Source organism: Bubalus bubalis, chromosome 24, assembly GCF_019923935.1.
Source record: "Bubalus bubalis isolate 160015118507 breed Murrah chromosome 24, NDDB_SH_1, whole genome shotgun sequence".
In the NCBI taxonomy this organism is placed as follows: Eukaryota; Metazoa; Chordata; class Mammalia; order Artiodactyla; family Bovidae; genus Bubalus; species Bubalus bubalis.
In genome coordinates, this window is record NC_059180.1 from 2567032 (window position 1) to 2592485 (window position 25454).

The 25454-nt window shown below is 46.4% G+C and overlaps 1 protein-coding gene and 1 long non-coding RNA gene across 4 annotated transcripts in view; one reads left to right on the forward strand and one right to left on the reverse strand.

Annotated features, from left to right (window-relative positions):
- SDK1 (sidekick cell adhesion molecule 1) overlaps positions 1–25454 on the forward strand; it is a 628823-nt gene that overhangs the window by 361745 nt on the left and 241624 nt on the right. The gene's annotated exons all lie outside the window — the stretch shown is intronic.
- Positions 8264–9991, reverse strand: LOC123331647. The gene is made up of 3 exons (XR_006548402.1): positions 9932–9991; positions 8538–8666; positions 8264–8398 (listed from the first exon to the last, which is right to left on the reverse strand). It is a non-coding gene; the product is annotated as an uncharacterized LOC123331647 (long non-coding RNA).

A 25454-nucleotide genomic window follows, 5' to 3' on the forward strand; every position in this document is an offset into this window, starting at 1 on the left:
GAGCCAAGGGTGCGAAGGTCATCTAATTAAATAGGTGATGAAAAGAAGCATGTGAGCCGTAATAGAGAGAAGCCCAGGTCACTATGGAAACCCCAAGGTGGACATCCAGCCTCATCTGGAGGACCCTGGGAAGGTGGTCCCTGAGGGACTGATGCTGACTGAGACCAAGGGTTGAGTGGGAGTTCACTGGCTCAAGAGCTGGGGAAGAGGCTGCCCTGATTAGGGCACAGCAGTGCCTGGGGTCAACAGACCCCACTCTGTTCACGGCTGGAACATACAAACTTCCGGGATGAGAAGCAGACTGTCTGAGCAGAGGCCCAGAGAGGCCTGTTCAGGAAATGTAAACAGCCTTAAAAAATCCAGAAGATTCCACATGGACACTGAAGAGCTGGTGGCCCTGGACCCACATACCCTCAAGACAGCGGGGAGCCAGAGTGGCTGCCACCTGAGTCTCATGGGCAGTCCTGGCGGTCCCGGACAGCTGCCCTGACAAGGACGCCAGCCAGGCGCCAGTTACTGTCCTTCTCATAGCGGGATGTCTTCTGCAGTGCCCGATCTCTATCAGAAAGAGGTGAGCGAAAGTCAGGCAGAGAAGTTGGGAGCATCTCACAGTGCTCGGCGGAGTCATCCCTGCTGCCTGGCTGCTTGGTGCCCTCTGCTCTCCATTAACTGATGGGGTTCACCTCCATCCAGGGGCTCAGTTACTCCGGGGCCCCAGAGATGGATGGGTTTCCAGGAACCAGTTTCTACCCCGCGTTCACGCATGGACTGTCTCCCGGACTGATCTGCCCAAGGAATTGTCTGCAGCAAAGGAGCAGGGCGTCCCCTCCCTTTCTCAACTGCTGTTCTCCCACCACACAAGGGAAGAGGCTTCGTCCCACCAAAGGCTAGTCTTTCTTCCTTGCATTGCTCTGGACTGTCAAGCCCTCCACTTGTCAGACGAAGGATAATTTCAAACACTGGGGTCAGTGCTGAGAAAGCAGATGCCCTTAATAACTGGGTAAGAGATCCTCTTGCAAGCTGGATGGCTTACAGTTCTTAGCTTTCAACAAAATGGAAGGAGGACCTAGTCAAGTTGTCAGCCAATAGATCATGAAAAATAATGTTTGGTGATAAATTACTGTGTGACTTTGGGCATAGCCATCAGAATAATGTCAAAGAAGTGACTGACATTGTTACAATGAAACTTCCATTCTCATCTACTTATTTATGAAAATAAGTTTTCTTGGTGCATACATTTATAAAAACAAAAAATAGGAATAAAATTGATGCTGAATGCTTTCTCATTTTAGCTGGAAGTAATATTCATCCATGAATACATGAACTAATTAAAAAGAGAACAGTCTCATTCATCTCATTAAGAGATGCATTACCAGTAGAATTTTACTTTTTATATTCAGTATTTTTCAAAATTTGTAATGATATATGTTGGTTTGATTTATTAAATATTAATAATAATTATAATGGATAACCAACCTAGAAATTTTTTTAACATATAGAGTTTTAGAATTAGAGGAATTTGAAAAAACTGAAATATCTCTCCTTTCTTATGTAGAGAAGTGTGATGCAATGATAAAAGACTTTCAAACATAAAACATACTACAATGAATAGAATTCTGTCATGGAAAAAAAAAAGAATTCTGTCATGGATTGAAGGAGAAAAAAGAATGACATAAAATTTCTAGACATTAAAAGGAGATTTTTAAATGAATGAAGGCTGGCATCATTTCACAAAGGAATCTAGGTCCCTTTTAGGTGCCTGGGAAAGAGTGATCTGAAGGTTTATTTAAAATACACTAGAAACATTTAATTGTTGTTCAGTCGATTAGTCATGTCCGACTCTTGGCGACCCCATGGACTGCAGCACGCCAGGCTTCCCTGTCATTCACCATCTCCTGGATTCAATGTAATCGTTTAAAATGTAAGCTTAAAAGATGTGAAAGGGATACAGGGGATATAGTTTCTCAAAATTCTCTTATGGTTGATATGGGCATAAATATGTGAAGCCCACGTTCAGTGAAAGTGGTAGTGAGAGGCCTGTGCTTAATTTGGAAATGAAAGTTGAAACAGGGAAAGAGGTGGGGCAGGGGGTGTGGAGCTGAGGACCGCTGACTGCCCTCCTGAAGGGCCCGGACAGTGGAAACGGGAGGTCCACTGACAAAGGAGAAGTCAGAGGAAACTCAGAAGTGCTGGGCCAGTGTATTTAATAATATCATAGGGAAAGCGACAGAATGGAATAAAAGTATCGTTAAGTATATGACTCTCTCCTTAACCCTGGACACCCAAGAAAGTTATTGGGCTGGTTCAGGACCCTTTTTAAGCGCCCAGGTGATGTTACTATGTAGCCATCCCTGAAAATTATCAGACCAAACCCAAAGTATGGTCCTTGGACCATAATTATCATATCGTCTTGGGAGCTTGTTATAAATGCAAAATTCTGAGCTCCATCTTAACGGCTGCTTTATCAAATTCTGCATCTTAACAGGATATTTAGGCGATTCCTATTCTAAACAGTAAAGTTTGAGAAAGCCAAGATTTCTAACATTCCCAGGTGATGCTGCTGGTTGAACAGCCGAGTTCTCGAGTGGTGCTGTGCAGAGGTTCTAGAGCAAAGCTGCTCAAAGTATGTCCGGGGACCACAAGTGTCAGCATTACCTGGATCCTTGCTAGACACGCAGATTCTCAGAGTCTCACCCCAACCTGGTGACCAGCACCTCTGGGGCCACAGCCAGAAACCTGTGGCTCGGCCGGCTCCCCAGATTCTGATAGTAGAACTTGAGAAGGACTGCTCTAGACAGAACCCACATGGACCTGGACCGCTCTGAGCCTCCAGTTAGTTCAGGGAGATGGCTCAGAGTTCAAGACCAGAAAGGACAGCTTAGTGAGAGACTTGCTGCCGAAACTGTCATCCCAAGCTTCACTCGTCCCCAAGCCTGTGTGCACCCATTCTGCTGTGGGCCTTGATGCATAACAAGTGGGGAAAGTCACCTAGACACTTTGAGGAAGGTCTCAATCACCTCCCGCGCCCAGACCAGCAGCCCAGTCCAGCTGACATGCCGGCCGAGGGCGAGGAACACCCCCTTCCTTCCTCACTCTGCGTCCCTGGAATCGACTCCCTGACAGCCTGACAACAAGGCATCCAAGTCTGCATGGCAAAGAGAGCGTGGTGTCAGCACACGTGCGGCCTGGAAACGGCTGCGCACGTGCGGCCAGGAAACGGCCGCGGCATTTGTGGAGGCTCAGGAGAGCAGGCGTCAGCAAGGAGAGGAGGGGCCCGCCCGCGCTCCCTGGGGCGGGGCGCCCCGAGCGCCCACAGAAGCCCCTCCCCAGTCACTGTGCAGGCGGAAGCCCCGGCCCAGCCAGCAGACGCCTGTGGGACTCTATCATGGAGGGGCTTGTGCCGACCTGCGCCTCCGTGGGCTCTCGACTTCCGGGCGTGGGGCCTGGTGCCAACCCAGACGGGAGGACAGACTCATTCTCCTTGACTCTGTTGACTTCAGGATTCTGCAGAGCGTGGGCTCACCTTCCTTTGTCTTCTGGACCAAATTGAATACCCTGGCTTCAAATTGTCTTCTCTTTGACTACAGATGGCATATGATTTATTAACTTTGTCTCTAGCAATTTTTAAAAAGGAACTTTTATTATGGAAAAGAAATTGTTAAAATTTTATCACCTGCAAAATAGAACTTGGCTCTTTCTTCTCCAAATTAACTAAAATTGATGATATTCCTTCATTAGTTTTCATTCATTTTTTAGCACATCTGATTTTTTTTAATTCATAATGCTTTTGATGAAAATTAATTAGTTTCTTTTAGAACTGAAACAATATTATCATAGGCACTCAAACATTGTTATACAAAAAGGCCTTTATTATAAAGCCTGGCCTCCACTCCAAAGGTTTGAGTCTATTTTGTAGAGAACCCAGCTCACCATGAAACTTCAGAGGCTTTCTGGTTTTTCACTGCTGAGGATTTGGGCCTCAGTCTTTCCATCTGTAAAATGAGGAGTCTGAACCCTGTGAAGTCTAAACTTCTGTTTTACGAGCCCAACAAAACTAAATAAACTTTTATAGATTAGATGTGGGAAGAATATATACAAAGGCTTCTGTGACTATTATGCTGATTAAACATTTTCTCAGCCCTGTAAAGAATACCAATCAAAAGCTGACTGGTGCAGCTCTAGGATTTTCCCTAGGGGGGGATCCTCAAACAGGGCCAGGGGATGGGAGGAGGGCAGTGGACTCCATCAGGGGTCAGGTCCTAGACTGCAGGGACTGGGACTTGCCGACCTGGCTCTCAGGGGACACTGAAGCTTGGCGTCTGCACCTTCGCTGATATTCTTCCCCAGATAAACGGCTTCCTGCAACTTAACTCTCTTTTGCAACATAACACTGTGAAACCAAACGTCAGCAAACCCAGGGGAAAATCCATGCTTTCAACTATAATTTCAACAGCGAAGAATTTGGAGAGAACCACCTCGGAAAACCCCTTAATGCCAACAGCAGCTCCCAGCATAAGTCCCAGCCACGGAACATCGCTGTCCTGACAGCCTCAGAGACAGAAGTCAAACCTGTTTTCCTACCGTGCTTCTGATTTGGTCTGAGTGAACAAGAGCCTTAATTCTGATAATATGTGCAATTATGTGTTCAAAAATCCATTAGGAGCAAAACCTCCTGAATGAATCCAATCATTACTTAACAGATTAGTGTGCATTTCTCCCGCCCCGCCCCCACCAAGAGAAGGGCTTTTCACATAATACTTGGTCACATAATGTGTGTCTCAGCAGAACATCCGTGATCACACAAGACACAGAGAAGGAACTGGGCTCCACGGCCCAGCCCAGGGAGGCCGCCCGCTGCCGGGCAGCATCAGGGAGGAGGTCTGAGAGCCGGGGCTGGGCGAGAGTGGGGACCCAGCAGGTTCTCATGGACAGAGGGTTCTGAGCAGGGAGGTGAAGCCGCTTAAGCCAGCTGGTGAAAGAGAATAAAAACATCATCTGGGTCTGTCGGTGGTCGGCCAGACCCGTGGAAAGAACAGAGGGACGTGTGGGCCGTGGAGCTCATCAGATGGCCTGCAGTTGGCTTGTGCTGAAAAGAGGTCCTGCTGCTGCTGCTGCTAAGTCGCTTCAGTTGTGTCCAACTCTGTGCGACCCCAGAGACGGCAGCCCACCAGGATCCCCCATCCTGGGATTCTCCAGGCAAGAACACTGGAGTGGGTTGCCATTTCCTTCTCCAACGCATGAAAGTGAAAACTGAAAGTGAAGTCGCTCAGTCGTGTCTGACTCTTAGCAACCCCATGGACTGCAGCCTACCAGGCTCCTCCATCCATGGGATTTTCCAGGCAAGAGTACTGGAGTGGGGTGCCATTGCCTTCTCTGAAAAGAGGTCCTAGACCTGCCCTAAGGGTAAGCAGGTCTTGACTCAGAGTCCCCAGGCAGTAGGTCTTCCTTCAGCATTTACATGGGATTCTCTCTGTGCACAGTTTTTTCTAATTTTTTTTTTCAAGTGCAGACTAGTCAATCAAAAAGAAGCTCCATTTGCAGTGAATATTTATTTAACACTGAACAGGTCACTTGCTATATGAGCCCCCCAAATAATAAAAGTAAAACATCTGAGTGAATAGGGAAAATTACTGGCTACGTTTAGGAAGTGACTGGATCCTCAGTATGAACAGGCTGAAAGTGTGGTTTCTGGAATAAGTTTAGTGGAAATGGTATTTTATTGGAGCTGCTCCCCTACACACAACTTTACAGAAATCCAATTTAATAATTTTAGACCATATTCCCAATTACTTGAAGAAGGTTGGGTTTGCATGTCTTGATAACGCGTATATATTTCTGTTTGAAGTAAATGAGAGGAGCTTGCACATAGCAGGAGGAAAAAGAGCCCAGAAGTTTTATTAACAGTAAGTTTAGGTTGCTGATAAATGACACACTCCCTTATTCCATGAGCTGAGTGATAAGAAGGCTCACAGGGGACACACAGGCAGTCACATGTGTGTGCATGCCCCCCCACACTTAGGCACGCACGGGAAACAGAATACGCAGGGACACAGCCCTTGGGGGTGTGCCGTTAATACACTGTTTAAAGGGATCTTGGTAAAGATTTCCTATAAATTATGTTTATTGCATAAAGTGAGTAGAGTATTAGGTGTGAATTCTAAATGTGCTCAGGGAATTCTACCCTCTGATTTTAAAAAGAGAAGGACGTTTGCCTGAGGAACTTGATTACTCCTGATAGGTCATCTTGGAAAATATATGCCGTGTTCATCTCGGAGCACCGTCAGTGTTTCCACACAAACGACTCTCCCTCCCCAGCCGCCCTTGCTCCTCACTCTCTCAGCACACTGCTGCCCCTGAGGAAGAGGCGCCAGCTGACCCCTCTATATATTCCCTCCAAGTCGGTGTGTACCGCCTGGCTCTTAACTTGCTTCCCTCCTGTTTCCCAGGGGTCTTCCTGTTTCTGCTCACCCCTGAAACACCCCCACTTCCTGGAGCCGCTCTTCTGGGAGGCCTGGCCCTGTTTTCTCCTGCCCCCTGCAAACTTCTCCTGTGTCCTGTCTCCCTCTTGCCACCACCAGGCTCCCATCGGCTCGCCTGGACTCTGCACAGGCTTGTGCTCCTCTTCCTACTGAAAGAACTGTACAAAGCTTGGTACCTCCTTGCATATTTCTTAAAGATATTAACATTTTTATTAAGCATAAACATTTTCAAGTAATATCTGTTATTGACTTAATTGACTGTGGTCTCCCCAGTGGCTCAGTGGTAAAGAATCCACCTGCCAATGCAGGAGCCTCAGGAAACCAGGTTTTGATCCCTGGATCAGGAAGATTCCCCTGGAGAAAGAAATGGTAACCCACTCTTGCCTGGAGAATCCCAGGGACAGGGGAGCCTGGTGGGCTACAGTCCATGGGGTCACAAAGAATCAGATAGGACTGAACGACAAGCACGTATGCATGTCTTAAATGATTATCATATGCCATTTTTAATATTAATAAAAACAGGACATCTTTTTTAATTTCTAAAAAGTGTCTGAGTTCTTGACCAAATCTGAGGGGCTAACTGAAAAAAAAAAAAATCCCATATGTGCATGATTATAATTCAAAATTATACAATACATGTTGGAATTTTTACTTGTTAGAGTGAAAATTATCATTTTATTAAAATGCATTTAAAGCTTGTTAAAAGCAGACAAAGATACTATCTAGCACGAATAATAAGCTTTTAGGAGACAATGTCTCTCTTGAAGACATGATATCGTCTTTTTAATTGAATTATTTGGTGATATTAACATTTTAATGAAGGAATTATCCTATTTTATATTACTTAAGAAATTGATATGTAATTTTGGCTTCACGTTAATAATGTTATAAGTATTTAGCATATTTTAAATCTGAGCTAAAACTAATTTATATCTCATATTTCCATGAAGATAGAAGCATAATGTGCTTGCATTATGTGTGTGTTTCTTGCTTTGTCACCGGCATTCGCTTTAGTGGAGCTATAGTTTGAAAATACTAATCCCCAAGAGAATAATAATTTAGATAAGTGATATCTTTTGATGTTAGAACTTGCCAATCATACAGGTGTTGTGAGGATGCTGTTCACTAAGCACAGCCTGCTGGCATTAGGTATCTTGGCATGTGTGGTTTACGGGAAAGTCTGAGAAAAGCTTCCTTACAGGCGGCCACTGTGAGCACAGCAGAGTTGCCCTTTGGAAAAGACTGGACCCGGATGCAAAATGGCTAAATGGCTCCTCTCGCCCCATGGAGGAAGACAGATGGATTTAAAGAGTGGCTGCTAAAGAGTGAGGCCTACAAATGAAAGGGTGCATTCTGAAATCCCTGACAGATTGTGACAAATGATGGATTTAAAGAGTGACTGCTAAAGAGTGAGGCCTACAAATGAAAGGGTGCATTCTGAAATCCCTGACAGATTGTGACAAATGAGAGAACACGTTCCTAACAGGAAGTACGCGTTTGAAGTATATTTTTAACTGTTTAATGGTCCCGGTGCATTGAGAGGTTGCTTGTGGAGTGGAAGGTGAGTTAATCTGAGTGAACGAAAAGAGAAGGAAGTGTTGGATGGGAAGCCAGCCTTTTTGTGGACCATCGCGTTAGAGGACAGGCCCCGCTGCTGCCCTCCAGGCCCTCACATTCATGGTTAACTGTGTTCAGGGGTGTGGGTCGACTCTTGTTTTTCTCTTGGGATCGTTATTACATCATTTTGAAATTTTGATGACGAAAGTGGTTCTAGCTAGTGTCCTCTGTCTAGCAGACCAGAGGGCTGGATGTAGAAAGTCTCTGAAGGACAGCTCATGTGTTTGGAAGATGCATTCGGAAGACGTGGTCACCATGCCGTCATCAGCCGTCGCAACTTGAAACACATCCATTTTAAGAGTCTGGCAAAATGGGTGAGAGGTGCTATTTGTTTAAAAATCTGTTTGTTGAAATTTACTTTAAAACATGCTATTTAAGGAAAGTAAAACCTGTTTCCTTAGTCTTTAAATACCACGTCCCTCTGCCATGGCAGTCGCCTACCCCAGGGATCAGGCCTTACGAACGCAGGCTGTTGCCTCGTGGTCCGCCGACTGGTTCTGTCTCCCTCCCAGCAGCGTGGACGGGACGTGTCTGCCATTTGGGTGATGCCCAGTGTGTGTGTTGACTTTGCTGTTTGGAAAGATGGGAAGAAATCTCTTGTTCAGACTAAACTTGGAAGCAGTTTGCAGCCCTGAGTGTAGATTCTGGAGTGTGCTCGTTTGTTTGACAATCCTGGGTGGCGTTTACACAGCATCAGCTGTCGGGGATATAGCGATAAACATGACTGTCTTTTAGGCCCTCCCAGTCTAGTCTGTCTTATGTTTTACGGTCCTTAGGGGTTTTTTTAATCAAATGAATTTAAATATTGAAAACTATGCAAGGAAATTTTTGTAATCAGATTTTGAATATGTGCATGTGTTTATTTTTTTTAAATAAAGCTTAACAAATTTCTTAATTTGAGAATATGGAATAGGGATTATAACTCCAAGGAATAAAGTACTTGAGGATGATACAGTAAATCTCACTTTCCTAGAAAACTTGTCGAGGCCAAATATGATCCATGAAATGCTAGAGGAGCAGGGGTTCAGGTCTCTGCTCCATCGCTCCCTCGTCTCGTGACTCCCCGTGGGAAGGGTGCCTTCAGACCCTCGCTAAGCTAGAGGAAAGGGGAGAAGGCGCTCCCTGGGGTGACCCAGATGAGCACCAGGGCCCACAGGAGACCCGCGCATCCTCTCCCAGCAGTGAATGGATGCAGCCTGTACTCAAGCGTGAGTCAGCCCAGGAGATGCCTCGTCTGTGCGAGGTACACAAACACACCTTCCAGAGTGTTTGTGCAAATTAAGTCAGATGATATAAAAAGAGCTCCTCGAAAACGGCAGACACGCAGCAAATGTTCATTATTTCCCCTATTTCCTTACCCACATTCTCAGTACGTGCTTATCGCCATTATCTGTTATTAGCCACTGAAGATGATCTGATTTTTATAGAGAACATAGCAACCATACTCCCTAGTGCTGACAAGGTCTTTCAGTGGGCATGGAATGTAAATTTAAGAAATATCTGCTCATGATATCTTAAAAAGTCACAATTATACTCAAGAACCTATATTTATCAGAAAACATAAAAGCGACAGTGCGGATTTATTCTACAGTATTTTCTACTGGAAATAGAAGAAGAATATTTGAGGGGTTTCAGTTCAAATGGGGGATGAAGATTCTTCATAGCCTCTTCCTCTTTCTCCAAATGGTAGAAACAGGAACAAAGATGGAGAGATGACAGATAGATAATAAATGAATGAATGACAGATGATAGATAATAGGTTGTTGTTGTTCAGTCACTCAGCTGAGTTTGACTCTTTGCAGCCCCATGGACTGCATGCAGCACGCCAGGCTCACCTGTCCTTCACCATCTCCTGGAGTTTGCTCAACTCATGTGCATTGAGTCTGTGATGCCATCTGAGCATGCCATCCTCTGTTGCCCCCTTCTCCTCCTGCCCTCAGTCTTTCCCAGCATCAGGGTCTTTTCCAAAGACTCAGCTAGATAACACAGAAAAAAAGGAAAGGGGATATATTATGAAGAATTCCTGAAGAGAGAGAGCAAACAAGAGTGCATGGGAAGGAAGCTTGGAGACGGTGGGAGCAGCACCAGAGGCGGGAGCCGCCGAGAGCATGGTGGCACGGAGATGCAGACGGGGGCTGACGGCTCTGCAGCAGTGTTCCCCAGACCCGCGGACGTATCACTGCCCCCCCGCTGCTGTGGCCACAGATGTGTTTCCCCACAGACGAGAGCTCTGAGTACTGAGATTTGTGTGTGAGAGAGACAGGCCAGTCCTCTAGTTCTAAAGCCAGGAGGAGAGGTTAGAACTCACTCCCAGAAGGCTACCTGGATAAGCACGCTGGTCAGCAGCACCGTGACCCCCTTCTCACTTCAGCGAGATTCTCCCGTGAAGTCTCAAAAGCAAAGATGAACACACCACCAGGGGACACTCGACAGCCAGGAAACACCGTGGAGGAGAGATGACACCAAACTCAACAAAGGGTATTTATGCAAGGAAACATTGAGAAGAGCAAGTCAAATAGAAGATGCATGCTTTACTTTAGGAAACATGTAAGAAAACGTTCATCAACAAAAAACTAGAGAGCCTGGAATTTCCCCTGGGGTCTCAAAGCATATCATAAAGATGAAGTAATAGCTTGTCGATACTGGAGCAGGAGGAGCAAATGTACTGTGTTTGGTTATCCAGTGTGAAAGCTACCTCCAACATTTACTTGCTAAATGCAATCATTTCCCCCTCCCTGCCTCTTCTCGTGATTCTGTGGGTCATGAAGCAGGAGCATGAAGCCAGAGGATTATCTCCCGCCCACCCGTGGTCAGCTGGGCGCTGGGTTAGGAGTCTCCTTCCAGGCTGGCTTGTTCTCACGGTGTCTCGTTCTCAGGACCTTTACTTCCGGTGTCCTCAGGGTGGTGGCGCTCTTAGGATGAGAGAGCCGCTCATCAGTTGGGTTCCTTTGGATTTCAGGGAGCAGAGGAGCTCAACTCCTACCGGTTTTTAACAACTCGGTGGCCTCACGTGTGCAGCCGGAGGGCAGGGCAGCGCCTGCAGCGGCCTGTGGCGCCACCAGAGCCTGGCTCCTCCCGCCTTTCTCTTTTGTGTTTCTTTGTTCAAGTAGAATCCACGCATTGCTTCCTTTGATGTCTCAGTAAAACCCGAGCTGCGTCTCCAGTATGTCGTTTCTCCCCTGCTTGCAGGGGTTGGTGATCCCACATGGGCGTTTCTGGGTCTGGGGAGGTTTGTGTGCGTCAAGCTGAAGAGTTTTAGTTGGTCCCCTGCTGCTTGGTTGCCTCCAAAAAGAAATGGAATGAGTAATTTGAACACAAATGGGAGAAAGCAAGACTCATTTCCATCCCAAGCAGAACTTGAATGTCTCCACCAGAAGGGCTGTCTGTTAACTCGGTGCTCGTTCAAAACCTTATTTGGGGCTAACACTTCTTTATAAGATGGCTTCGTGTGCCTGGAGTAATTCACAGAGATTGATTTGTAAAACATTCTGAATCAATTAAGGCTTTAATCAGCAAAGAAGCAAACTTCACATGGTTTGTGGACTAATTTTACCATCTCCCATCAAAGTGAACCTAAGCTGAAAAAAGAAAACAATTACAAAGATGCAATTATCTGTCCTGATTGCCGAATTAGGAGAGTTTGTGTTTATCCGTCCCCACGTAAAGGTGGATACCGTCTGCAGAGAACGGTCCCAGCAGCTGTCGGGGTGACAGGCACCCCTCCTCGCAGGTCCTCAGGGACTGAGGTTGACTTGGAGCCAGAAGACTCCAGCCGTCAGCTTTGAGTGACCCGGCGCAACATAGAGGCTCCTGGGTACTGTTTTGTATAAATGTTTTTGAGAGCAAGTTTCCAAAAGCTCCTTGCCAACAGCAAGGAGTTCTTAGGAACCCCTTGAATCTACATCTCATTTGAATTACTACATCTGCAGATCCATCTACTTATGCAATGATTAGGAAATTGGTTTCCTTTATCTAGACCAGAGCTCAGCTGTGGCTTCACGTTGGAATCACAAGGGGAACTTCGGAAAGTCCCAGAACCCACCCAGGCCTATTCCACCAGAACGTCGGGGGCGGGGGAGCCAGGCATGGGCACTTTTCGAAGTTCCTCAGGTAATTCCGGGCTGCAGCCAGGATCGAAAACCCCTGACTGAGACAGCGCTTCCAGGATAGCACAATCCCAGTCTGTGTTGCTATCACACGGTGGCTGTGTCGTTCTAAACTAGAATAATTTTTGACATTTTATTCTTCTCAGTAAAGGGTGTGTGGCTTTCCAGGTGGCTCAGCAGTTAAAGAACCCACCTTCGAGTTCAGGAGATGCAAGAGCAGGGATTTGACCCCTGGGTTGGGAAGATCCCCTGGAGGAGGGCATGGCAACCCACTCCCGTGTTCTTGCCTGGGAAATCCCCTGGACAGAGGAGCCTGACAGGCTCCAGTTCATGGGGTCACAGAGTCGGACATGACTGACTGAATGCAGCAACACACAACGACACAAAGGGTGTGTGTTAAATATAGAATTAAAGGTAATTTTTGTGACCTTATCAGACCTTCCCTCCCATATTTACAAATCAGAAAGACCCCTTCCTCAGACACTTTCTAATTTCAGGTTTGGAAAATGTGGTCACCTGAACTATATGTTATGCAAATCTTAGATAACCCGTGAGTTTCATTCAGTTTTGTCCTTGTATTTATCAGAAAGGTCATCCTTTTTCTGACAGAACTAGGATTTGAGATCCTGGTGGCTCTCTCCTTGAGGGCGTCTGGTCTCAGCCCCGTATCTGCCAGGGCCCCTCAGAGGGAGGGCAGGGAAGTGCTGGTGAGAACACCCAGCCTGTGCGCGTCATCCTCAGCCACTCCTCCACCTCTGTCTCGGACTGGAGAGCTCTCCTCGGCTGTGACCAGAACACCCAGGAGGAGACCCTGTCACTCCCGTTGGTCCGCGGGGTGCTGGCCTCGCACGTCATCTTGCTGCTCATCACACAGCTTCCTCCGAGAGAAGTTCTGGTAGAAACTTTTCTCAAGGTTTCCATCAGTGTCTCCACACCCCATTGCCAAATGGGTCCTTTTGTTAAAAAAAAAAAAAAAGATTGTGATAAAATATGTATAATATAAAATTCGCCATTTTAAGTGGTTCTGAATGACACTGGGTACTTTCCCACTGGGGAACAACCATCACCGCAATCCGCTCCTGGAATTTCTTCATCTTCCCAAACTCAAAGTTTTTCCCTCGACACAGTAACTCATTATTCCCTGCACTCATTAATTCTGTGCTCCTTGCTGCCTCTCTGGATTGGGCTACTCCTCCTCTACCTGGGATAATGCCTCTGCCCTTCGTGTTAGACGTCTTCTGTTCAGTACAATGTTTGCAAGGTTCACCCAGGTTGCAGCAGGCGTCAGAATTTCCTTCATTTTTAAGACTGATTAACACTCCCGTGTGTGGATGAGCCACATTTTGTTTACCCATTCATCCATCAGTGGACACTGGGGTGGTTTCGACTTTTCGGCTACTGTGACTAATGCTGCCCTGAACATGGATGTGCAAGTATCTGTTCAAGTCTCTGCTTTCAATCCTTTTGGTCACATGCCCAGAAATGGACTTGCTGGATTGTATGGTAACCCTGTTTGACTTTTCAAGGAACTGCCGTATCGTCTTCCACAGTGGCTGCACCATTTACAAGCTGAGCACACCTTGTCTGTATTTCCCCCACGTCACCGTTTAGCTAAGTCCCATCTCTGCCCGGTGAGGGAAGGAATGCACAGCGGAGGGAGAGAGAAAAACAGATCAGGAGTGAACATCTCTCTGCGAAGAAGCCTTTTCCTCAGAATTATCCCCCCGAATGTAGCAGAATCTCCTTTGCTCCTACTTGAACTTCACCTCTGGCTGCCAGCCTTCTGGGGTCACTAGCTTTGTCCACACTTTTCATACATTTATTCAGCTTCCCACCACTCAAACCTCTTTCCCTAGATATCATACAGGAGTACAAAGCATACCCTAGCCTTGGAGTTGGGGAGTGAAGCGTGTCCAAGGAGATGAGACTTACAGGAAGCCATGCTGGAGCCACTGTGAAGGGGGCAGGAGAGAGGGGAAGAAGGAGAGGGTGGAAATGGGGGTTTGGCTGGACAGAGCCTCCTGACGAAGGGACGTGGAATTAGTCTTGAAGGAGTGAGTCTGACAGAGAGACTGGGGAGAGCAGTCCTTCCTTCTCCCTTTGAAGGGATATTGGAAGGAAATAGTAATAAGAGCACGGGTTCAGAAATTTTTTTGACATATGACCTGCCATTTACCAAAATATCTGTCTGCATGAAGAAAGGATGGACAGCCCTCAGCAGGCAGCCAGTGGCCTCAGTTCTTGACACTCTGGTTTTGTGGGCTTCCTTCTGTGTAACGCACATGCAGCCCAAGGCCCTACCACTAGCATCTCTCCAGAAGTTATTTTGCGGGTCACGGGGAAAGGAAGCCTTTGTAGAAGTGAGTAAGTTTTAAATATGCACTTGAAAAAGAAAGAGAGCAGCAGTAAACACGGCAATACACACATACGCCTGAGAGGGCTTCGATACCTGCTTGCAAGGAAAGGGGGCCACCGTAAAGGATCAGAAGGCGAAAAGAAGAGAGCATCAAGGCTGTGTTGTGTTAGTTGAGCTAGATCCAAGTATCACACAGCGTCCTTCCAAATACCAGGAGGCTCATTTCCCTCATCGCGTACAACCACATCAGAACCTCTCTCACGTCTCAAACTGCTTTGAAAGGCTGATTCATTCACATATTCATTAATTCAGCAAATATCGATTGGGTGTCTCTCTGCCTAGACCTGTTCCAGGCTCTGGAAGTCTGATGGTGACCCTGCTCTGATGAGACCTGTTCTGTGGGAAGACAGACAGCAGACAAGTCAACAGGCGCCTCACTGCAGCCTTTGCAGAGGGGACGAGTGCTTGGAATGGTGAAAGAGGCAGGCAGCAAGCACAGAGGCCCCAGGAAGGAAGGGGACTCTGAGGTTCAGGGGGAGGATCCAGAGCAGCGAAGCCTCCGTCGCTGCCTCGGGGGAGCGGAGGGGCAGATGCTGAGCGCCGGGGACCAGCAGGGTGCACACACTCACACAGCGAGCTTTATGGATGCCCCCACCTCCCACTCAGAGTCCATGGGCCACAGATTAGTGCAGGAGAGAGACTGAGCTTTGATTTGGGGGTTACAGAAACTGCGATGTTAGAATGGGGAAGCGTTCCGTTCCCTGTGAGACAACCACAAGGCCTGTTTGCAGGGTGGTGATGATAGGGAAACAGTGTGAGAGAAAGCGGTCAGGACCCCCATGAAGGACTTGGTTTGCCAGCTGAAGAGTCTGGATTCGACCCCACTGGTCATGAGAGCTGGGTCACCAAGAGGATAAATGGCCTGGAGCCCACAGCACTCAGCTCGCTGGCCAGCGTGGCAGCAAGGCCGTGGGACCCTGACAGACTCAGGCTGGAGGATGCAGTCACTGCCTTCTTCCTCTGCCCTTCTGGCAAATTAACAAGGCACCACGGGAGACTGTGGACGTGGCCATTGTGGGCGGGTGTTCATTCCTGACACTGATGGACACCTATTTCTCCAAGTGATGACTCAAGAACTAAGAGAAATTAAGGTCCAGCCAAACACAGAAAAAGCATGTTTGGTGATTTTATCACGTTGGATTAAGAATTTGTCTTGGTCAATCAATCTGAGGATATGAGTTCAAACTGGCTGAAGAAAAATAAAAAGGCTTTTAACACAGGAGAAAAAAGAAAATGAACTCTTCATTGAAAGTGTATTTTTCCCAAGCACATTAAGAAATTAGAATTTGATTATTTTGGTGGGAAGATATATAGAAGTGTAGGTCCTTTTGATTAAAACATCTTAGAAAAACTTAACATACACGTTTGGATCTCTGGGTGGTTCTCCGGCGTTTAGACAGCAGGCTACTCTAACCGGTTTGGGGGATAACAGCACGTTTCATCTCCTGGCTGTCATCCACTGGCCATGCCTGGTTTTCCGCTGTATGGCATATTCTGTCTTTTGTTTGCTTTTCTTTCACGAAAGAGATAAATGTTTTCTGGCAGCCCATTACTTATCCTTTATATCTTTCTAGAGATGATCAGAGTTCACAGATTACATAAAACCTCTCATAAAAACCCTATTTCATAACTCGAGAGTCATTTTGGCTTGAACGTTTAGCAGAATGTTAATTCTGGCATATTTGGCTGCCACGATGAAGGATTGTGACTATGTGGCTGTGTAAAGTTTAGATGAGTCATAGGTCAGCCTTATAAATTGGAAGGAAATATAATCAAGTAACCTGACAATTACCCACTAGAAATGTTATCGTTTATTGCTTATTAATGAACAATAAACAAAACTGTCACCAGCCATTGATTCTGAAAAAAACACACTGCTCAGTTTATTTCAGTGGCAGCCTCATCTGAGCAGGGAGATTTGTCTCAGGGAAGCGCTGTGATTATTAAATACCATCAAGCAGACCCTTGATATAATGAGATTAAAACTGTCTGTACAGGGGAGCTAGACTTTATTAAAAAAGAAAGAGGAAAAGAAAGCCACCTCACCGGAGCCGGCTTTACAGACTGGGTGACATCTGGCTAATAAGTTTGCTCTTTTTGTTGAAAGCACAGTTTGCGTTACTATTAGATGAAATAAAACGCGTGGGCACCTTCGCCGCCAGGTAAGGTGACGTGCTCTGCCACTCTGGTCAAACCAGTTCTCTCCTCAGAGCTCTTCTTCACAAGAATTTCCGATATTTTTATGCTGCATTCTACCATGGTAAATGGGAGGGACTGGGGGCAGGAGGAGACGGGGACGACAGAGGATGAGATGGCTGGATGGCATCACTGACTCGATGGACATGAGTCTGAGTGAACTCCGGGAGTTGGTGATGAACAGGGAGGCCTGGCGTGCTGTGATTCGTGGGGTCGCAAAGAGTCGGACGTGACTGAGCGACTGAACTGAACTGAACTGAAGCATGGTAAACAGTCTAGACGGCCCTTCTGTTTTTAAAATTAGTATGGCTGTAAACCCGCCCTCCTGTTTGTTTCCTCAGAAACCAAGGGCACTAGGGTCACATGAAGTGTGGCATATATCTTTTTCTCCGTAACATGAGTTAAATTGTAAACATTTCTGCTGACGTGCACCCATAGGAGGGTGTTGAAGAGCTGCTGTTTATGAAAAAGGAATTTATAGAAAGGCACCCTTTTAGCCTTCAGAGTGAAGTATCTGCCTTGCCTGTTCTTGTTGCCTAATATCCTGAGATGGATAAATGATGTGTACAGTACCACTGCTCTGTATAAGAAAATGTAAATTATTATATTATACATTGCATTGTCGAAAGGCCGTAATACAGAAGGGAGATACGAGGTTGATTGACATTTCTCGTTCAGGAAAAGCAGAGCTACCTCTGGTGATTCTTGTAGGGGATTCTGCTTGGCTGTAGAGCATTGTCAGTTGAAGATTTTCTTCAAAAAAAAAAAACAAGTGGGAACTAACATTGTGCATTTTGGCACAGCTGTGCTTCTCATTTCTCCAAGATTTCCATCAGGGGAGCAAAGCCTGGAGGGAAGTGGGGCGGCCGGAAGTCACGGGCGGCTCTGAGCTTTCAGAAGCCCCATCTCCTCTTCTGGATAACTCCTCCTCCCCCAGCATGCTCAGCACTCCACAGGCCAGGTGCGTTCTCCCTGTCAGTGAGAAAAGGTGGGCACACTGCTTTTGACTCTGACAGGTAAGACTTTGAGACTTCACCTGGAGGAGAACATGGGCTGTCTCCGGCAGTCTCCTGAACACAGGAAGGCCATGCTGCCCAGCGAAAGGGCTCATGTGTGCGGTTGAGGTCAAAAACTAACAAAACGCATCGCATGCAACCTTTAACAAATCATACTTGGATTCCTTTTGTTCCCACGGGGTAGAAAACGAAAATGCTGTTTAAATAATTTTATTTGAAAGAAATGCCATCTGATATTTATCATTCCCTGAGTATTACAACTTAAGTGTCTCGTGGATTTATTTTGGATCATCCGTCTGAGTGTAATATGAAAAGTTCTGGGTAAATGGGGTTCTGTCATTGTGTCATTGAAGTAAAAATGATCAAAATAATAAAGGGCATTTAAAAATGCATTTTTCTTTAATGAAAGCCTTTGTCAGCAACTCAGAAAAGTTTATGTAAACCTGTGTAATGCTTTGCTTTTAAGATTCCATGGAGATATTACAGTCCAGAGGCCAGGGTTTCTGTGTTTTTATAGATTAAAATGAACTCTCTCATTCTATAAATTTATTATAATATACCAAGTGGTTGCCACTTCGCATTGTTTTTACGGCTCTGTGCCCCTTTTAAACTAAGGGAAGCTGATCTTATGTGCCAGTTTCCATGGAAAGATGACAGTTACGAGGCATAAAATGCATGCTCCATGAGGGTGTAACTGTTATACCAAACAGACTGGATTTAGAAGGATGCAGTCACTTTTAAATAAATATCTTTGATTCTTGGCTCTCACTGTCATTTAGTGTCAAGGTCACTGCCATTAAGACATTCTCCTTAGACCAGTCGTTCCCTAACCACTTGGGGGAAGTCTCCAGCAGGTACTATTTACCTTTTGTTTTTTTAAAAACAAGAAAGTAAACTTCTAATTTTAAATAATATTAGATTTACAGAAGAATTACAGTTTGTACAGAAAGTTTTGTATACACTTCATCCAGTTTCCCATAACACTAACATTTTATGTAACCATGATACATTTATCAAAGCTGAGAAATTGACATTGGTACAGTGCCATTAACTAATATTTAGATTTTGTTCAGATTTCATGTTGTCCCATTCATGTCTTTTTCTTTCTGCCGCAGCGTCTACTTCGGGCTGTCAGGTTGCATGTAGTTGTTATGTCTCCCTCAATCTGTAGTCATTTCTCGCTTTTTCCTTGTTTTTCATGACCTTGAAATTTTGAAAGGATCAGATATTTTGTAGAATTTGATTGGTATTGAATTGCATCTGTACATCAGGCGTGAGAGAATTTGACCTCTTTACAACAGCTGATCTTCCTATCCATGAATATGGTCTACTTCTCCATTCATCCATGTCTTCTTTGACTTCTGTCATCAGTGTTTTATACCTTTTACCAGACAGATCCTGCACAGATTTTGTTAAATTTATACCTAAGTATTTCTTTTCTTTTTTTTTTTTTTTTGTTTTTGGTGCAAGGGTAAATGGTGGTGGGTTCTTTTTCCCACAGATTCCCATTGTTCATTGCTGGTATACAGGAATATAGTTGACTTTCATATATTAATCATGTACACTGCCATCTTGGGAAACTTACTTATTCCAGGAGCTTTTTCATGAATTCTGTAAGAGTGTCCACATGGACAAGTCATCTCATTTGTAAATAAAGATAGTTTTCTCTCTTTTCGATCTGTATTATGACCTTTTCATACAGGTAGGAAATGAATAGATTGAGGAGAGCTGGTTGAGGAGACATCCCTTCCTTGTTCCTGATCTCAAAAGCCCTTTCACTGCTAAGTATGATGTTAGATGTAGGTTTTTATGGATGTCCTATGTTTGGTTAAGAATGTTGTTGTTCAGTCACAGCATCAGGATCTTTTCCGAGAAGTTATTATTGGCTCAGGATTATTTAGCATACCCCTAAGTAACTGTCTACTGGAGAAGACAGTTTTCTTCTTTTGGAAAATAATCCAGGCAGTTGTTGTTCGGTTGCTAGGCTGTGTCCAGCTCTTTGCGATCCCGTGGACTGCAGCACACCAGTCTTCCCTGTCCTTCACTGTCTCCTGGAGTTTGCTCACACTTAGTGTCCATTGAGTCAGTGATGCCATCCAGCCATCTCATCCTCTGTCACCCCCTTCTCCTCCAGCCTTCAATCTTACCCAGCATCAGGGTCTTTTCCAGTGAGTCAGTTCTTTGCATCAGGTGGCCAAAGTATTGGAGCTTCAGCTTCAGCATCAGTTCTTCCAATGAATATTCAAGGTTGATTTCCTTTAGGATTGACTGGTTTGATCTCCTTGCAGTCCAAGGGACTCTCAAGAGTCTTCTCCAACACAGTTCAAAGGCATCAAAAGGTTAAGAAACTTTCCCTTTTTTACCATTTGTTGAGAGTTTTTATCATGAATGAACGTTGAACTTTATAAATTTCTTTTTTCTCCATCTATTGAAATGTACATATGGTTTTTCTTATATAGTTTTAATAAGCTGAGTTATTAATACATTGATTGTTCTTTTGCTATTGAACCCACTTTCCAATCCTGGGATAAATTCCACTTGGTAATGATGTATTTTTCTTTTGTACACTTTGTATATTCCTATATTCAGTTTCTAATATTTTATGGAGAATATATACATCTATATTCATGATGGGTATTCATCTGCAGTTTTCTTTGCTTGTAATGTGATTATCTATTTGGTATTGGGGTAATGCTGGCCTCATAAATGAGTTGACATATTCCCTTTCTCTTCTACTTTCTGTGGAGTTGGTATGTTTGGAAGGTTTCACCAGTGGTACTATCTGGGACTGGAATTTTGTTTTGTTTCATTTTATTTTTATTTTAGACATAAGATTTATACCTTATTTTAGACATAAGATCATGTTTTTCTTCTTGGGTGAGTTTTGGTCATTTGTTTCTCTCAAGGAATTAGTCCATGTCATCTGATATGGACTAATTTGATAACATTAGTCCATGTTATCAAATTCATTGACATAGAATTGTTTATGGTATTTCCTTATTATCTTTTAGTGTGCATAGTATCAGTAGTGATGTTCCCTCTCTCATTCCAATATTTTCAGTTGTGGCTTCTCTCTCTTCTCAATCAGCCAGCCTAGTTGTTTATCACTTTTGTTGGTATTTTTTTAAAAAAAAACAACTTTTGGTTTCTTTGACTATATCTCTTTTTTGAAAACTCTTATCATGACTGCTGTAGAGTTTACAATATACACTTTAAAGTAATTTTTTACTGGAATACACTTGCCTCTTAGGCAGGCCCTGTGACCCTGGGCAGGGTTGTGGCCTTTACGGGTGTTCCTGTCCCTGCTCTACATGCCTTGCTGGGCTGGCATGTGCTCCTGGGTCTCTCAGAAGCAGAGCTCCCCAGCCAGGGGGCTCCACAGTGTCCTCCGGCCAGGTCTGTTGCTCTTTCTCTGACTAGTAAGCCTTCTGCATTTTGGGGGGTGGTCTGGGGAGATGGGCAGGGCAGTGTCGATGCTGACCGCCACCACTGCCTTCTCCCGGCTGCTGCAGGGTTCCACCCGCGCCCGAAGGCCGCGGTTTTGCTGTCCCCCCTGCAGGGGAGGGATTTTGTTCTTGACGGGACAGAAGAGACAGGTCTGGGCGGAGTTTCAGCCGTGGCTGCTCTCCTCCTCCCCCCGCGCCAGCACCCGGAGAGGGCCTTTCTTCAGACCACCGTCAACCTTCCTGGTGAGCACCTTGAAGGGCTCCCGCAGGGAAGCCCTGCAGTAGGCCGTTAGCCACGCGCGGCCGTGGGCCTCAGGATGGCACGCTCACACCAGTCCACGCGCGGCCATGGGCCTCAGGACGGCACACTCACACCAGTCCACATGCGGCTGTGGCCCTCAGGACAGCACGCTCACACTAGTCCACGCGCGGCCATGGGCCTCAGGACGGCACGCTCACACTAGTCCACTCGCGGCCATGGGCCTCAGGACAGCACGCTCACACTAGTCCACACGCGGCTGTGGCCCTCAGGACAGCACGCTCACACTAGTCCACACGCGGCCGTGGCCCTCAGGACGGCACGCTCACACCAGTCCACGCGCAGCCATGGGCCTCAGGACGGCACACTCACACCAGTCCACATGCGGCTGTGGCCCTCAGGACAGCACGCTCACACTAGTCCACGCGCGGCCATGGGCCTCAGGACGGCACGCTCACACCAGTCCACGCGCGGCCATGGCCTCAGGACGGCACGCTCACACCAGTCCACATGCGGCTGTGGCCCTCAGGACGGCATGCTCACACTAGTCCATGCGCAGCCGTGGGCCTCAGGATGGCATGCTTACACCAGTCCACGCTCGGCCGTGGGCCTCAGGATGGCGCGCTCACACTAGTCCATGTGTGTCTGTGGCCCTCAGGGCAGCACACTCACACTAGTCCATGCGCGGCCGTGGGCCTCAGGACAGCACGCTCACACTAGTCCACTCGCGGCCATGGCCTCAGGACGGCACACTCACACCAGTCCACATGCAGCTGTGGCCCTCAGGACGGCACACTCACACTAGTCCACACGCGGCTGTGGCCCTCAGGATGGCACGCTCACACTAGTCTGTGCGCGGTCGTGGGCCTCAGGGTGGCACGCTCACACCAGTCCACACGCGGCTGTGGCCCTCAGCGTGGCACGCTCACACTAGTCCACGCACGGCCGTGGGCGTTTCATTACAACTTCTGCTGAGTCTTCCTCTGGGCTTCAGTCCTGTTCCGTGGTGTCTGTCCCAGATAAGCAAATGCAGGGCTCAGATCCTACTTCTCCCTGGAGGTTCCTGTCTGTTTCCAAATTTGGAGTCAGTTGTTTGCCCTGCAGCTTCAGTTCTCTGGTAGTTTCAGGAAAAATCATTAGCTTGCACTTTGTCCAGCATTTTTCTTGCTGTAATCGTGAGAGTGATGCTCTTTACATGTTTTACTGTATCGAATTTCTACCATTTACCTTTCAAGTCACTCTCAGAAAAATCAACACCCCTGCACTCTGTTTAATACCTCAGATGATCCCAGTTCAGGAATTAAACCATCTGACAAAACACAGAGGAGACGCTCTTGAAGCTGTTTGTCCTCCTGTCTTCTCAGGCTTCTGCGGAGCCAGCAGCCGGCAGTGGGAGAGGTGATTCGGGTGGCGGGGGCTTCTCCCACTTCCCCACTTCTGCTTCTCCTTTCCCTCTCCCAGCGAGCCCAGCCCTCCCAGGCTGGAGACCCAGGGACAGAGGAAAGAAAGATTGACTAGAGGTGGGGTTGGGGAGGAATAAAGAGAGGATGCAGGGAAGTTCTTACCTGACCGTGACTTTCTTGCCTGCAGTGTTTTCCCATGAGAGCCCTTGTGAATCTGAGACCCCTTCCTGCTGGGCATCTCCAGCTGTAGGGCCCTCAGTTGAGAAGGACGCGCCTCCTCCAGCCTGCCAGGCCCTGTGTGCCCTTCCTGAGCCCAGGTACCCGGTGTCATGCTTGTACTGTCCTCCCTCTTTCCCTTTCCTGGCCAGGTCTGAGACAATGCCAAACTGGCTCATATGTGATCCGTGGAGCACTTGCACCTCTGCAGCCGCGTGGCCATGGGGGGAGGGTGGCTGCGCTCCCAGGGGCAGCTCTTACACTGGAGGCACTTCGGCCAGTTCTTCTGCCTGGTCCGGTGTCAGCCGGACTCCACCGTGCTCTTTCCCCCAGATTGCCAGGGACACGTATTCCAGCTCTTCCAGGGGCCTCCTGCAGCCCCTAGACTTGACTCGAGGTGACTGGAGTGAGGGTCAGATTCTCAGCATTCTGATAACTGTCTCCAAAATTTTTTTCTTATCTCCAGCTCCTTAGGTGCTCCTTTTCCCAGTCTCTTTAGGTTGCAAATGTGCAAAGCAAGTTTTTGACATCCAGTGTTGCAGGTCTTATTTTGAGATTGCACTGTGGAACAAGGAAGAAGTCATTCCTTAAATTTCTCAGGGCCTCAGTAGAACTGAGACAGGGGAAATTCAATACTGTCGTCCTCTTACCAGCTCTGGTTCTATTTAAGAGAATGGATGCTTGTAGTAACTGGCAGCAGGACATCACTTTTTCTCTAGATGTTATTTTTATAATTTTAAAATGTGAAAACAGATGAACCATAGCATCCTGAGACACTTCAAGTTTAAGATATCGAAGACTACATTTCAGATTTCAGAACTCAAAGTACAGTGCTACCACAGACCTGCAGTGGCCAAAGGAAGGATTCTTTTGAAGGGACATGGACACTTCCTGTCTTTTCTTTTGACGCGGTGGCACTTTTAATCGAGACAAGTGGCCGTGCTTCCACGTGGAGTAGCTGAAATATACCAACATACACTTAAAGCATTCTAATACTTTACTTTGTGGCCCCAAAACAGTTTTGGAGGGTTGAAATATATCCTAATAATAACAGGCATTTGTAAAAAAAAAAAAAAAAAAAATTCTACATTGCTCTTTTTGTGAAGCTAAGACTTGTTGAATAAGGTAAATAATTCCCCTCTCTCTCCCCCTCCCATGGGTCTTATGTACAAATTTTAATTCTTAGCTTGAGAGGCAGCATGCTTGTAGATGAAAGGGCACGGTTAAAAAGTCCACCTTCAGACTTAGAACTGCATTCACATTCTGACCAGAGCAGACCTCTAACAAGGAGAATTGGAATGGCCCCCTGACTCATCAGAGCCCCTGCACCGTTAGGCAGCCTTGAGCTGCTGGGCCTCGTCCCTTCTCCACGGTCTCTGCACTGGGAGGTCAGCCTCTGAGGCGCGGTTCCCTCCAGACATGGGAACAGTGCCCTGTGTCTGGCAGAGTGTCACGAGGACTCCCCGGGCACAGGCTCCCACACACAGCGGGCCCCCAGCAGAGGGCAGCTGTGATGATGCTGTCCGTGTCGGAGGTCTCAGGCAGAGCCAGCGTGCTTCCACTTTCGCCTGCTGCCCTGAGTTCACATCACTTCCGGGGACGGGGTTAGTCGGTTAGAGACATGAACGATACCTGATGGAGACTTTCCTCTGTTTCCCAGTTTTAAAACTTTAGGTGATTTTTTGATTTTACTTTTGGCTATAAAAGTATAAAAAATGAGAGAATATGGGAAAAGTAAGAAAAAGAAATGTAGTCTCACGTGTATGCTATCATAGGGCGTTAGCCACTGGCAATTTTGGGGGTATATCCTTCCACATTTTGGGGGAAAATATACCAGTGTGTACAGGAATGGTATTATATGAAATCAGTGTTTTATAGCCTCCTTTTCACTTAATGCTATAGCATAGGCCTGTTTCCACGTCAGTATATAACATCATCATAGAATGTCATTATGTTAGATTAAGGTAATTTGGAGTAACGCCTATCAGTGCACATTTAGACTACTTCCAGTGAGCTGCTGTGATCTCCCTTATACGTGTATCTTTTCAGACGTATATGGTTTTTGTCTTAGGATACAGTCTTAGAAGTTGATTGGATGCTCAAAACGAAAGCATTTGTTTGTTCCTTTGTTTTGGCTGCACCAGCTCCTCACTGCTGAGCGTGGGCTTACTCTTAGTTATGGCGTGAAGTTGCCCCACCGCATGTGGGATCTTAGTTCCCCAACCAGGGACTGAACCCACATCCCCTGTATTAGAAAGTGGATCCTTAACTATTGAAGTCCCAGGAAAGCATATTTTAAA